Here is a 14,253-nt window from a genome sequence, read left to right as displayed (position 1 = left end):
TGGAGGGAGGGAGGGAGGGAAGGAAAGAAGGAAGGAAGGAAGGAAGGAAGGAAGGAAGGAAGGAAGGAAGGAAGGAAGGAAGGAAGGAAGGAAGGAAGGAAGGAAGGAGGGAGGGAGGGAGGGAGGGAGGGAGGGAGGGAGGGAGGGAGGGAGGGAGGGAGGTGGAGGTGGAGGGAGGGAGGGAACTGTATTTAGGGGTGTGGACACATGAACAGTCCCAGACCCAGTCCCCGGGACAAAAGCACAGATAACTACCAGGTTCCTCCTATATCTGATAATACATCTCCAGGTAGACCCAAAACACTCAATTATTTTTAATTTTTCATTTTTAAGTATGAGAACAATGATGCAAAGAGGACAAGGTAAAGTTACAGTGGAAGGACAATCGCCCATAAACAGAGTTCTCAGAAGAAATCCCCTTGCTGACGCTTAGATATTGAACTTAGTCAAAGAACATTAAGAAAAATAAGGCAGGGGCCCTGAGAGATAGCACAGCGGCGTTTGCCTTGCAAGCAGCTGATTCAGGACCAAAGGTGGTTGGTTCGAATCCCGGTGTCCCATATGGTCCCCCGTGCCTGCCAGGAGCTATTTTCTGAGCAGACAGCCAGGGGTAACCCCTGAGCAATGCCGGGTGTGGCCCAAAAACCAAAAAAAAAAAAAAAGAAAGAAAGAAAAATAAGGCAGAACCCATGTACAATTACTTTGTCCACAAGTCCCCAGACTGTAACATTTCTTAGCTGTACACAAAACAATCTAAAGCCATGAGATTTATGTGACTCCTTAAACATTGAAAGCATCGTATTTTTTATATTTTCATGCACATGCATATTAGTTTAAGTTAACATCAAAAGTTTAAGAGTTTTTTTAAGGGTTAGAGTCAAAAGAGCACAGTAAAAACGGTGTTAGAGTGGCAAATATTGTTTACATAGGCCCACCAAAATATGGGGGACATGGAAAGGAAAAGCCTTGGTCTAAATACAAGGAGACCCTACCCCTGAAGTTTCCTGGCACAAGACCAACTCTAGGCTCCAGGCAAACTAGTTTATTCAATCCAAGTCATTGTTTGTAGTGCCAATACAGTTTTATTTTTCATGCAGTCTCTATTGTTGGCATCAGGTTTCTGTATTAAAGATCCTGGAATCAGCACATCCTACATTGAGGTCAGGCTGGTGTGGAGTATCCTCTAGTTTCACCTCACAATTAAGGGGCAATACAGAAAGCCCTGTCCAGTAAGCAGGTCATTGTTGTTGTTAAGTCTTCTCAGTGTTAAGGGAAGTCTCTTTTGAGTAGGTCAATGTCAGAGCAGCGGTAGGGTCTTCCCTGGTAGAGGATTGCCTCCAGGTGATGTTATATACAACCTTGGATGTTTCGTAGATGTCTTCCATAGATCAGGGGTGAATGGAGAGTGCCCATTCTTCTGAGGCCTGTGCCAGGTCTTTATGTCAATGTTCAGGGTGTAAGGTCCCATTGCACTACAAGATTTGTGTGTTCCCATCTCTACTAGATAAGAACTTATTTGTATGTATAGTATTTCCCCGTTATAATGTGCCTATGCAAACAAGAAATAAAGCCACATGGCGTTATCAGAGTATATGGAAGTGTAAGAACACTTCCAACAATACCCATGAGTTGGTTCAAACATAAGCATTAAACTGAGGGACACTTTCACCAAATTCCCTATTGAACAGTTCACAAAGATAAAAAAAGAAAAAAGGGGGGAGGGGAATCGTCACTATATAAGAAAATATTTAGCAAGAGTTATAGCCGTCAAAGAAAACACATATAATGTTGAAAAGACATAGGTGTCCTTTTTTATGCCTTTTGGAATAGTGTGGGGGGTGTTAACTCCAGGGCACCACTTTGGTCTGTGACTTAGGACTCTACAGTACTTAAGTTAAAAAGGGTTATTGTAGAGTAATGATGATAGGGGGTGAGAGAGTTAAAGAGAAAAATGAACTTTTGTAGGGGTGTGAGAAAGAGCAGAGTACAAAATGGACATTCTGCATACATAAAAACATGATTCAATGATAGTCAGTACTATTAATGTATCTTGAAAATATAGACTGGTAAGAGATTACAGGTGATTGCTTCAAAAAGCTGGGAGGCCGGAAGTTCAGAGCCCCGCCCAGACCCTCCCTAAGGAGCCCAGTGGGGAATGGGGGAAAGCCTAGGGTAACTTCAAGCTCCGCCAAGGGACCCACCTCACTGGCTTGCCCAGGCATGTGGCCCGGGGGAGCCCTGGAGATCTGGAGCAAGGCGGTAGAGGGGTGCTGGGGTCACCCAAGTCCCGCACCCCCCCTAGGCCTGGTTAAGAAGGCCTCTGGCATGGCGGAGGCCTGCCGAACCCCATGCTGCTAGAGCCTCCCGGCTCCCAGGAAGGAAAGAGATTCTTCAAGAAACTGGGAGGCCGGAAGTTCAGAGCCCCACCTAGACCCTCCCTAAGGAGCCCAGTGGGGAATGGGGGAAAGCCTAGGGTACCTTCAAGCTCCGCCAAGGGACCCACCTCGCTGCAAAACACTCCATTTTATTTATTTAGTTTCATTCTGAGCTATACCCATCAGTGCTCAAGGCTCAAGGCCAGGGATGCTCAGGGTACCATTTGGCATTGCTATGGGGACCATATGGGATGCTGAGGACTGAAACTGGGTTGGCTGTGTGCAAGGCAAGTGCCCTATCTCCTGTACTATTCTTTCCCAACACCTGAGCATTCTGTTCATAAAACCCCTTAATGGATGAAGGACATGCACATGCACAAAGAGGCCAGGTACTCACATCCAGAGACAGAAACTGAAAACTCCCTGGGGCACCTTCACATCCTCAGAAGAGCCAGAACACTGAACATCTGAACTAGAGAGGCACAGATACCAGAGTGCATTTTCTGACGGGCCCTTCCCTCTGAGACAGGAATCCAAGGAACAGAGAGTGCCAGTGTTGATGTGTGTGCCCTCACCAAAGAATCTGTCTTTCTGGGACATGTCCCTTCACATAGATTAAAGTCTTCCCATTCCAGGACACAGCCATACAGGCAGATCTTAAACCTACACTTAACCCATAGTATGAAGACCCAAAGGTTTATCAGGGCCATACACTAAAAGGGAGCATATACCTACAAACGTCAAAAAGACACACAAACCATTGGTGATGCCAACATATATCTCCACAAAATATATCTCCACAAAAGACCAGGTACTGCATACCCTGGTATGCCTACTGGGAAATAAAAAGATCTGCAGGGATGGAGAGATAGTCCAGTGTGTAAGGCACTTACCTTATACAAGACTGACCAGGGTTTGATCCCTGAGCACTGCCAGGAGTGATCCCTGAGTGTAAAGTTACAGTAAACCCTAAACACTGGCAGGAATCGCCCAAAACATAACAAAGAGCTGTATATTAGAGACAATACACCACCCCCAGTCTTGGGAAATACACAGATCAACATCCTCAAACTCTGGTCTCAGTACCCACAGATCAGGGAACACACTCAGGGACTGATATCTATAAACAGACTAGAACTTCCTATATTAAAACAAAGAACAAAAAATTGGGTTGGAGGTATGCTGAGCCATTGTGGGCATCTGCTACTACACATCCTGGGCCTGAGTTTCCCTCTGTTGACTGGACAGCCATTTATCCTCTTCCTGATGAAGTTGCTTGTCATATTCATCCTCGGTGGTTCCAGAGCCAGCAAGGGGACTTAGTGTGCCTGCATTGTCGAGAAATATGGGTACATAGACCTTTCTGCAGGAGAATTTCGGAATGAAAGGAAGAACCCATATTCACAATACGGTGATTGTGCCAGTTGAGATAGCCATCAGCTTATTAAAGAGGGAAATGGATCAGACAATGTCAGCCAATGCTCAGAAAAATAAATTCTTGATTGATGGGTTTCCAAGAAATCAAGATAACCATCAAGGTTGGAATAAGACCATAGATGGGAAGGCAGATGTAGCTTTTTGTTTGTTTTGGTTTGGTTTTGGGGTCACACCTTGCAGTGCTCAGGGGTTATTCCTGGCTCTGCACTCAGAAATCACCCCTGACAGGCTTGGGGAACCATATGGGATGCTAGGATTTGAACCAGAGTCCTTCTGAATGCAAGGCAAATGCCCTACCTCCATGCTATCTCTCTGGCCCCAGATGTAGCTTTTGTTCTGTATTTTTTATTGTAATAATGAGATCTGTATTGAAAGTTCTTTTGAGAGGAGAAAAAAGTAGTGGGTAGGAGTGATGACAGCAGAGAGAACTTGGAAAAGATAATTCAGACCCATTTTGAATCAATAAGACCAATTATTGATTTATATGAAAAAGGGAAAATCAAGAAGATAGATGCTTCTAAATCTTGCTGAAGTTTGTCATGAAGTTGTGAAGATTTTTGACAAAGAAGGCTAACTCTAAATACAAAAGAATTATAGAAATTATGCTTGAATATTACTTTGATAGTTGTTATTACAACTCCTTTCTAAGGCAATTTTAATCTTGAAAATCATGTACTAGGGCCCGGAGAGATAGCACAGCGTTGTTTGCCTTGCAAGCAGCCGATCCAGGAACAAAGGTGGTTGGTTCGAATCCCAGTGTCCCATATGGTCCCCCGTGCCTGCCAGGAGCTATTTCTGAGCAGACAGCCAGGAGTAACCCCAGAGCATTGCCGGGTGTGGCCCAAAAACCAAAAAAAAAAAAAAAAAAAAGAAAATCATGTACTAGATTTATGCTAAATAATTCATTTAGTGTTCTTTTTTTTTTTTTTTTTTTGGGCCACACCCGGCGGTGCTCAGGGGTTACTCCTGGCTGTCTGCTCAGAAATAGCTCCTGGCAGGCACAGGGGACCATATGGGACACCGGGATTCGAACCAACCACCTTTGGTCCTGGATCGGCTGCTTGCAAGGCAAACGCCGCTGTGCTATCTCTCCGGGCCCTTCATTTAGTGTTCTAATAACACTTCTTGTTTTTTGTTTGTTTTCTAAATTAAATAGAGAATTAGTAAAAAGAAATTTAATGGTTGTTTTCCTTTTGATAGCCTGTCTAGAGTACAGGCCAGTGTGAGGTGGGGAGGAAGGACACTTGGGATATTGGTGATGGGAATGTTGCACTGGTGAAGGGTTTTTTTTATAAATATATATAAATATCAAAAAAAAAAAAAGAAAAGAAAAGATAAGGCCTTCCAATGCTTACCACAGGCTGTGTTCTTTACATTGACTGTATAGAAAGAGGAGGTACAGTAAGTGCACCCTATATACACCTCAACCCAGGCCTTTTGCCTGGTCTGAATTGGGGGACTAAATAAATAAATAAATAAATAAATAAAGCTTCCCTTTATATTTTATTTTCTTGAATAATGATTATTCACTTATTTGTTTAATAAGATTTCAAAATCATTTCACTTTGGTAAAAAAATAAATAGAGTTGGAGATATCAGACAGATTAAGCCACTTGCTTTGCAGACAGATGACCTGAGTTTGATCCCTGGTATGTCATATGGTACCGAAGCTTACCAAGAGTGATCCCTGATCACAGAGTCAGGAGTAAGCTCTGAGCTCAACAGATATGGACCAACCCCACAAAAGAAGAAATGAGACCTCAAGTAAGATTTTTGGATGAGTGGGGACCACCACCAGTGGTGCTTATGAAGCCATGCAATGTCTAGGATTGAACACGGAGCCTCACATATGTAAGGCCCCTACCACTTGAGCCATATTCTTGATCCAGAGACCGCAATTTGGTTTTTGGTGTTTGGGTTACATCTGGTTGTGTTGAGAACTTACTCCTGGCTCTGTGCTCAGGAATTACTCATGGCAGACTCGGGAACATTTAGGGCACTACGGATATAACCCAGTTTGGCCATGTGCTTGGCAAGTGACCTCACTGTTGCTCTGACCTCAGACCTCAAATTCTTGACAATACACATGAGGTGATGAGAGATATCACACTATTGGGACACGTGGTCACAGAGGTTGCATAATGGGAAATGTGCACAGAAACTATTAGACCCCTCACATCCATGTACATGCACCAATTGAGAAGAGAGATAAGATCCTGTAAAACATAGCCACAAATCATTCACATGCCTTACACATCAGAACATATGACAACAGAATGAGGTCTCACATTTGTACATCCACAAAGAGAATACAGATGACACATCCTGAGACACATCCACAGACCTATCCATGACTAGAAAGCCTGATAAGCCAGTTACAAACAAATCTGAAACCTAACTCTTCCCCACCCCAGAAAAGTACACACAGTGGAGAGTAATGCCACTGGAACACAAACAGAAAAATCCTCTTCTGAGGATACCCAGGAGACGGTACATGGATTAGAGCTCATGCCTTGCACATGGCCAACCCTGGTTCTATCCCCAGTACCTTATATGGTCTCCTGAGCCCCACCAGGATTGAACCCTAATCTCTGCTGTTTATGGTTCACAAACAAAATAAAAAATCATCCCCAAGGGCTTGTGAGATAGTACAGTGTGTATGATGCTTGTTTTGCATACAGCTGACCCCGTTCAACTTCTGTCATCCATATGGTCCCCAGAGCACCACCAGGAATGATTCCTGAGTGCAGAGACAGAAATAAGCCCTGAGCACCACTGGATGTGGCCTCCCTGCAAAAAAATCACTCCCCTGAGAATGATATCCACAAATACCTCAGAAAGTTTGACATCCACCAAGAAATCAGCTCCCTAAAACTACATTCCTTTAAAGATGGAGGGATTACCACTCACATAGAGGGGGACTGGTATCCCAGGACATACAGAAACCAAGATCAAAGCCTTTTCTGCCTGAACTCAAAACCACACACAGGTCAAAGACCTCCAATCTAGCATCACATACACTACTGGATTGGAGACCCTACAGCATACAGAGCACAAATCAGATTCATTGCATCATATGGTGGTGAACACACCCAGCTAATACAACAGATGTGAGATACAGACAGCTCATAGCATTGCCACATCATGCCCAGGGACTTTAAGCACATTGGCTTCACATTTCTCTCTTGACTACTCCTTATGCCATCCCATGACCCTCTTGTCTCTACACACAGTCACTTGGTCTTATGCTGCAAATATCTTCTTTCTGATAGGCAGAACACTCAACTGTGCTCAGTACTTATTCCATGCTCTTTGCTCAAGGATTATTCCTGGTACCAGGAATTGAACCTGGGTTGGTTGCATGCAAGGCAAACACTCTACCTACTATGCCTCTACGTCAGCCTCAGATACTGCAGCTCTTTCCTTCTCCAGACAAAGATACACTTTGGAATAGTGGGCTATCCCCAAAATCTCACATAAAGCCTATTTCAGAGGGTTGCATCAGAGATCTGCAAAGTCCATTTTAGGGCCACCTGGATACTCAGAGGTTAACAATTTCTGCACTCAGATATCACTCCTGGCTGGAGTTGGACCATATGAGATGCCAGGGATTAAACCTGTGTTGGTCGTGTGCAAGGCAAGCACTCTACCCTCTATTGCTCTGGCTTCTGCAAAGTACCTTCTTAACAGAATGATGTCACAGACTCACAAATTCCAGATCAGGGAGAAGTTCTCATTTAAAGATGTGTTATCTCAGTGGCCAGAGAGTGCATGGAGGTAGGGCATTTGCCTTGTATGCAGGACATTGGTTCGAATCCCAGCATCCCATATGGTCTCCCAAGCCTGCCAGGAGCGATTTCTGAGTGTAGGTCCAGGAGTAAGCCTTGAGCACAGCCGGGTGTGACACCCCCCCCACCAAAAAAAGATATATTATCTGACCAGACAGAATTTCCATGTACGGTAAGTACTTTCCCATTCTGGGCCACACATGACAAAGTAACCCAAGACATCTTGTGTAGTGAAGCACAGCCCAAAAGATCAGATACCTGCCACACTGGGATATCCCTGCAGAAAGTATAAAAGCTCAAGATAAGGGACATATCCCATATACTGCTGAGATAATCCTCATACTCTTAGCATTCACCCCACAAAGACCTCAGATAACTCATGCTCATTAATAGTTACCCAAAGAGAACAGTGATCTGACATGCTAGGATAAATACCCACAAAAGAGAGAAGGTACCCACATTCTAGGAGCCTCCAAACAGATAAGCTCTCTGACTGTGGGACACATGCACACACAGGGATAATAGAAAATAGTCTATTTGCAGACTGCAGTTATAGTACAGCTGGTAGAGCCTTGAGCACGATCAACCCTGATTTGATCCCAAGCCTGCCAGAGGTAACCCATGAGCATCACTTGGTATGGCCCCAGACAAAAGAAATAAGTCCATTTGCTCATGACACTCAGGGACCTCACAAAGAGGAACATTTCGTCCCAAATAGTACACACCACAGACTTTACAATCACAGTCGAGATGACATACTGATTTACATATGTATGCACACAGATCAAACACCTGATTGAAGATAGATAACTAAAACCACATCAGAAACCAACAGAAGGGTGCTGAAGAGATAGTACAGTGGAGGGCAGGTGTCTTGCACGTGAGGGACCTGGATCTAGTCTCCAGTACAGCATAGGGTCCCTGGAGCCCTGCCAGGAATGCCTCCTAAGTGAAGAGCCATGAGTAAGCATAGCTGGATGGGGTTCTAAAAACAATAATGAAAAAATACATGGGTAGCATATACCTCGTGTTTTTCTTGATTGATTGTTCTTTTGATTTTGAGCCATACCCAGTGGTGCTCAAAGCTTACATTTGTTCCACACTTAGAGATCACTCCTGAAGGGAGTTGCTGGACACTATGAGGTGCCCAGGGATTGAACCTGGATTGGCTATGTACAAGACAAGTACCCTGCCTCCTGTATTGTCTCCCTAGTCCTTGGATAGTATGTATTGGATATTGAAATCAGATTTATGTTGCTGGAAATTTGATTTTTCAGTGATACTTTGTTCTCTCAAAGCTTCTTTGGTAGCATTGCCTTCCCAGAAAGGAAGCCCCCTTCCTATGTGGAAGGTAATTAGACAGTCAGGATAATGTCTATTAAAAAGTATACATTTTAGGGTCAGAGATATAATACAGGGGTTAAGGTGCTTGCCTATATCTGGCTAACTTGGTTTCTATCTGCATATGGTCCCATGAGCTCTGCTGAGAGTGATCCCTGAGCTCAGAGCCACCACCCTGAACACCACCCCTGCCACACGAAAAGAATCCTCCAATCCTTCAACAGGAACCAACTCCCAGGTTACAGACTTGACATCCTGTCAGACACATCTAGGTAAATATAGACATCTGAAATCAGAGCTGGAGAGACAGTACAGTGGGTAGGGTGCTTGCCTTGCTACCCCAGGTTCTATCCCTGGCATCCCACATAGTTCTCCAAGACCACTAGAAGTAACTTTTGAGTGTAGAGATATGAGTAACCCATGAGAACCACCAGGTGTGTCCCCAAACCAAACAAACAGACATCTTGGGGCATACAAACTCAAGCAGATAAAAAAGCTCAATTCCTGGCATATATGCCAAAAAAGATCCTCCCAGAGGTACATACAAGACTTGCAGGCACAGCAGTCCACCCAAAGAGAAGTAAGCATTCACGTGGACACCTACACCCAGAGATAGAGCATATCCCTCATTCACAGCTAGAAAGGGTCACCCAGGGTTCCTATCATGCCTTGGGGGCCAGAGAGATAGCTCAGAGTCAGAGGCACATGTTTTGCATGTGTAATGCTCCAAGCTATATCCACAGTATCACATGGCACCCTGAACACTACCAGGTGTGCTCTGCTGGTTTCCAGTACTGCTATGTCTTAGCATTCAAATGTTGCATCATCCATTGGTTAGCATTACTGAAGGTGGCCCCTAAGTCTTCTGCACATTTCTTTTTTTTTTTTTTTTTTTTGGTTTTTGGGCCACACCCGGTGGTGCTCAGGGGTTACTCCTGGCTGCCTGGCTGTCTGCTCAGAAATAGCTCCTGGCAGGCACGGGGGACCATATGGGACACCGGGATTCGAACCAACCACCTTTGGTCCTGGATCGGCTGCTTGCAAGGCAGACGCCGCTGTGCTATTTCTCCGGGCCCTTCTGTACATTTCTTAGGAGGTTCTCTGCCTCAAAAAAAGTAAGAAATCTCATCACTATGAATATGTACACCTTAGCAGATAGACTGATCGAAAGGGTTACAGATATTCCCATAAGACATCATACATTGGAGCTGGAATGATAGCACAGCAGGTAGGGCATTGCCTTGCATGTGGCTGACCTGGGTTTAATCCCCAGCATCCTACATAGTCCTCCAAGCCTGCCAGGAGTGATTTTTTTTTTTGGTTTTTGGGCCACCCCGTTTTGACGCTCAGGGGTTACTCCTGGCTAAGCGCTTAGAAATTGCCCCTGGCTTGGGGGGACCATATGGGACGCCGGGGGATCGAACCGCAGTCCTTCCTTGGCTAGCGCTTGCAAGGCAGACACCTTACCTCCAGCGCCACCTACCCGGCCCCACCAGGAGTGATTTTTGAGTGCAGAGCCAGGAGTAACCCTGAGCGCTGCTGGGTGTGGCCCCAAAAAACCAACAACAATAAAAAAGTCATCATACATTTGACAAGTCAGAGATAATACAGGGGAAAAGGTACTTGATTTGTATGCAGCTGGCTAGGTTTGTTCCTTGAAAAGCACGGTGTTCCCTGAGTCCTACCAATCCCTGAACACAGAGCCAGGAATAACCCTAAACATTCTCTGGGGTGTACACCTACAAAACATCAAAAACCTCACATCTGGGCCAGCGTGATAGTACAGTAGGTAAGGCTGTTGTATGAGACTAATCCAGGTTTAATCTCCAACATCTCTTATAGTACCATGAACCCCACCAGGAGTGATCCCTGTGTGCAGAGGTAGAAGTAAGCTCTAAGCACCACTGGATGTGTCTCCCAAACAAAAAGCCAAAAGCAAACAAAAAACCTCAGACCCTAGGACATGCATGCAGAAACAGAGCAAAGAACTCACAAACTGGGAAATTCCCTCAAACAAATCAGAGACCTCACACTGTTGTTCACTGGTGAAAAGATTTTTAAATGTTTAAAAGTTGAGTCATACTCATGAACAGCACAGATGAGAGAATGCTCTTCCTGGGCATTTAACCCTGCTTCATGCCCTACTTTATTTACCAGTTAACATACTACAGAATTTATACCAGACAAACAGATCAGGAATGCTCACATACAGGAACTTAAACCTAGAAATGCACAAGGGCTTTGTTTGTTTTTACTTTATGTTTTTTTCTTTTTGACCATACCAAACAGTGCTCGGGATTTACTCCTAGCTCTGCACTCAGGAATCACTCCTGGCAGGCTCAGGAGTCATATGGGATGCTGGGGATTAAACTGGGATTGGCAGTATGCAAAATAAGTAAAAGAAAAAACAAGGATGGAGAAGGAAGGAAGGAAGGAAGGAAGGAAGGAAGGAAGGAAGGAAGGAAGGAAGGAAGGAAGGAAGGAAGGAAGGAAGGAAGGAAGGAAGGAAGGGTTACATGTAAGGATCCTGCCTGCCTGTTCTAGGCCAGATGGAGAAGGAAGGAAGGAAGGAAGGAAGGAAGGAAGGAAGGAAGGAAGGAAGGAAGGAAGGAAGGAAGGAAGGAAGGAAGGAAGGAAGGAAGGAAGGAAGGAAGGAAGGAAGGAAGGAAGGAAGGAAGGAAGGAAGGAAAAGGGTTACATGTAAGGATCCTGCCTGCCTGTTCTAGGCCAGATGGAGAAGGAAGGAAGGAAGGAAGGAAGGAAGGAAGGAAGGAAGGAAGGAAGGAAGGAAGGAAGGAAGGAAGGAAGGAAGGAAGGAAGGAAGGGTTACATGTAAGGATCCTGCCTGCCTGTTCTAGGCCAGAACAGACCAGCAGGTACCAGATGTTCTGTGATTGATAGATGCCTCAACCTCCAAACTTTTACTACCTGTACCAAGAAAGTTGTGTTACCTGGACTCAAACATCCCTGCCTGCCCCTCAGATCTGGCATTTTCCAGATGCTGTTGTGGGGTTCAGCAGAAGAGAACAAAGCAATCAAGGACACCAGTGGGGCCTGAGGCCTCCCCAGCTCCACTCGCTTCTTCTAAGTACTTGCAGAACTTTCCTTTCCTTCTCATCCTCTCTGACTAGACACAGTTCCTGCCTGCCAGCTTAGTGGGGGGAGGAAAAAAAAACAGTTCTCCAATTTTGATGAGTTTCCACAGGGCTGGGTGGGAGAGGGGTGCTAGTGTAGACCAGAGGAGGAATTTGGAAGGCAGCTTTGACCTATCCCATGCATTGCCTGCTCACAGATTTAATAACCCAGCTCTGAAATGATGGGGGGCAGGAGCCAGAGGGGGGCACTCACCTGATTACTCTATGCCTAGGAACATAGAGCTGAGATGTAAGATGAGCAGAATCACATGATAACTGACATCTTGTCAGCTCATGAAGTCATACAGGCCTACAGTCTGCTGGCTTCTCCTGCTGGGAAAGGAGTTTGAACCAGAGGAGTCAGGAAACTGCTCCCAATTTTGAGCCTGATTTTCACGTGGAATAATGGAAGAAGGAAAAGAAGAAAAGGAAGGATGGAAGGAAGGAAGGAAGGAAGGAAGGAAGGAAGGAAGGAAGGAAGGAAGGAAGGAAGGAAGGAAGGAAGGAAGGAAGGAAGGAAGGAAGGAAGGAAGGAGGGAAGGAGGGAAGGAGGGAAGGAGGGAAGGAGGGAGGGAAGGAGGGAGGGAGGGAGGGAAGGAGGGAAGGAAGGAGGGAAGGAGGGAGGGATAATGCATATAAACAGCTACATCTACAAATAACTAGAAACCTCACAACTATAACATCTTTGCAGAAATGATCAAGGTCCTTAAAATGATCAGGTAGATAGTTACAAACACAACAGTGACCTATTTTTTTATTTATTTATTTTTATTGTGACTGAAGTTCATTTACACAGAATTATTTATGATACATAGTGACAATGAATGAAGGGCATTCCCACCACCAATGTTATCCTCCCTCCTTTACCCCCAGAATCCTACTGCAAATGGTCTCACCTTACAGCTTGTTATAGGTTGGATATCTATTCTGTTTGGTGTTCCAGTCTGGTCATTTTTTATTTACACTATGTGTTCATATGACTGGTCCTGGTATCATTCTTTTCCCCCATCAGTTTATGAGGCTGAATGATTCAAGTTATGCTGTTCTGTTAGAGATAAAAAGGTTAAGGAAAAGAGAAGAAAAAACTTGGTAACTACTAAAATAGAAAGAAAAAAAATCAGCGAATAATATCCACAAAAGTGGAAAAGAAAGAAAAAAGTGAAAGAAAAAAGAGAAGTGAGATAATATCAAAAAACAAACAAAAAATAAAGCAAAAGAAAACCAGAAAAAGTGGTGCAGTGTCAGGGCTTGGTGTTACCCCACCATTTTTTTTGTATAGGCACAGTAATTATTGGGGAAGGAAGGAAATTCCCATGGCCTAAGAGATTCAGGGTTTCTCCACTCTTGAAGCATATTGTCATGGGAACAACCACTGGCTCCATACCTTCTCATTCCCATATCCCAGGGTTTTTTTTTCTTTGTGGTGTCAGGAACCTTTCCTCTCGGTTGTGGATGAGAAAATAAGGCCACTGTAGCAAGCAATCTTGATATTTGCGCAGGTCCTAGGACAAGGCCTAGGATCGAGTTTTTAAGGTTCTAGAGGTACAACAGTGACCTATTATCTGGAAACTACAATCTCCAAGAAGAAAGAACTCCAACTCTCCATGGGGTTCTGGAAAGACCAGAGAACTGTCTGTCCAGGCTTTGAAAGATAAACAGATCAGGGGATTCTTACTCAGAGGACATACATCTAGAAATATACATGAGAACCACTTACGCTGGGAAATCCGCCCATGAGCAGACTTAAACATACATTAGTGAAGGCAAACCCACATACTAATCCACAATCACAAATGTCTCAGAGCTGCAGCAAAAGTCCTACCTGTTGTACTATTTCTTTGGCCCCTCAAACTATTTTTAATTTCTTTTAAGACTCCTTTGTCTCACCAAAGAACAACTCCCTAGAGCTTTTCTATAGACTTTAAACTCTGCCTCTTGACCCTCAAAACCAAACAAAAAAAAAACACCCCACAAATTGGGCTTGAAAGAGAGTACAAAAAGTAAGACACTTCCCTTGTATACCACAGGTCCTGGTTCTGTCCTTGGCTTTAGGAGACTCTAGGGTCTCTTGAGCACCCAGGAGTGATCTCTGAGCACAGAGCCAGGAGTAAGTGCTGAGAACTGCTGTTGAGTATTTCTAACCATCCCCACCATAAAAAATTCTCAAGAAATATAAAC

The 14,253-nt window shown here is 44.5% G+C and overlaps 1 non-coding gene and 1 pseudogene across 1 annotated transcript; both read left to right on the top strand.

Annotated features, from left to right (window-relative positions):
• The first annotated feature begins 3,554 nt into the window (after positions 1 to 3,554).
• LOC125999278 (UMP-CMP kinase-like) lies at positions 3,555 to 4,469 on the top strand (annotated as a pseudogene).
• A 681-nt stretch (positions 4,470 to 5,150) lies between these two features.
• On the top strand, positions 5,151 to 5,276 carry LOC125999842 (small nucleolar RNA SNORA51). Its single transcript, XR_007492306.1, has one exon. It is a non-coding gene; the product is annotated as a small nucleolar RNA SNORA51 (small nucleolar RNA).
• The last annotated feature ends 8,977 nt before the right edge of the window (positions 5,277 to 14,253 follow it).

The sequence above is a fragment of the Suncus etruscus genome, chromosome X, assembly GCF_024139225.1.
Source record: "Suncus etruscus isolate mSunEtr1 chromosome X, mSunEtr1.pri.cur, whole genome shotgun sequence".
Classification (NCBI taxonomy): Eukaryota; Metazoa; Chordata; class Mammalia; order Eulipotyphla; family Soricidae; genus Suncus; species Suncus etruscus.
Note: the sequence above shows the minus strand (reverse complement) of the source record. Positions and strands in the feature narration are given on the sequence as shown.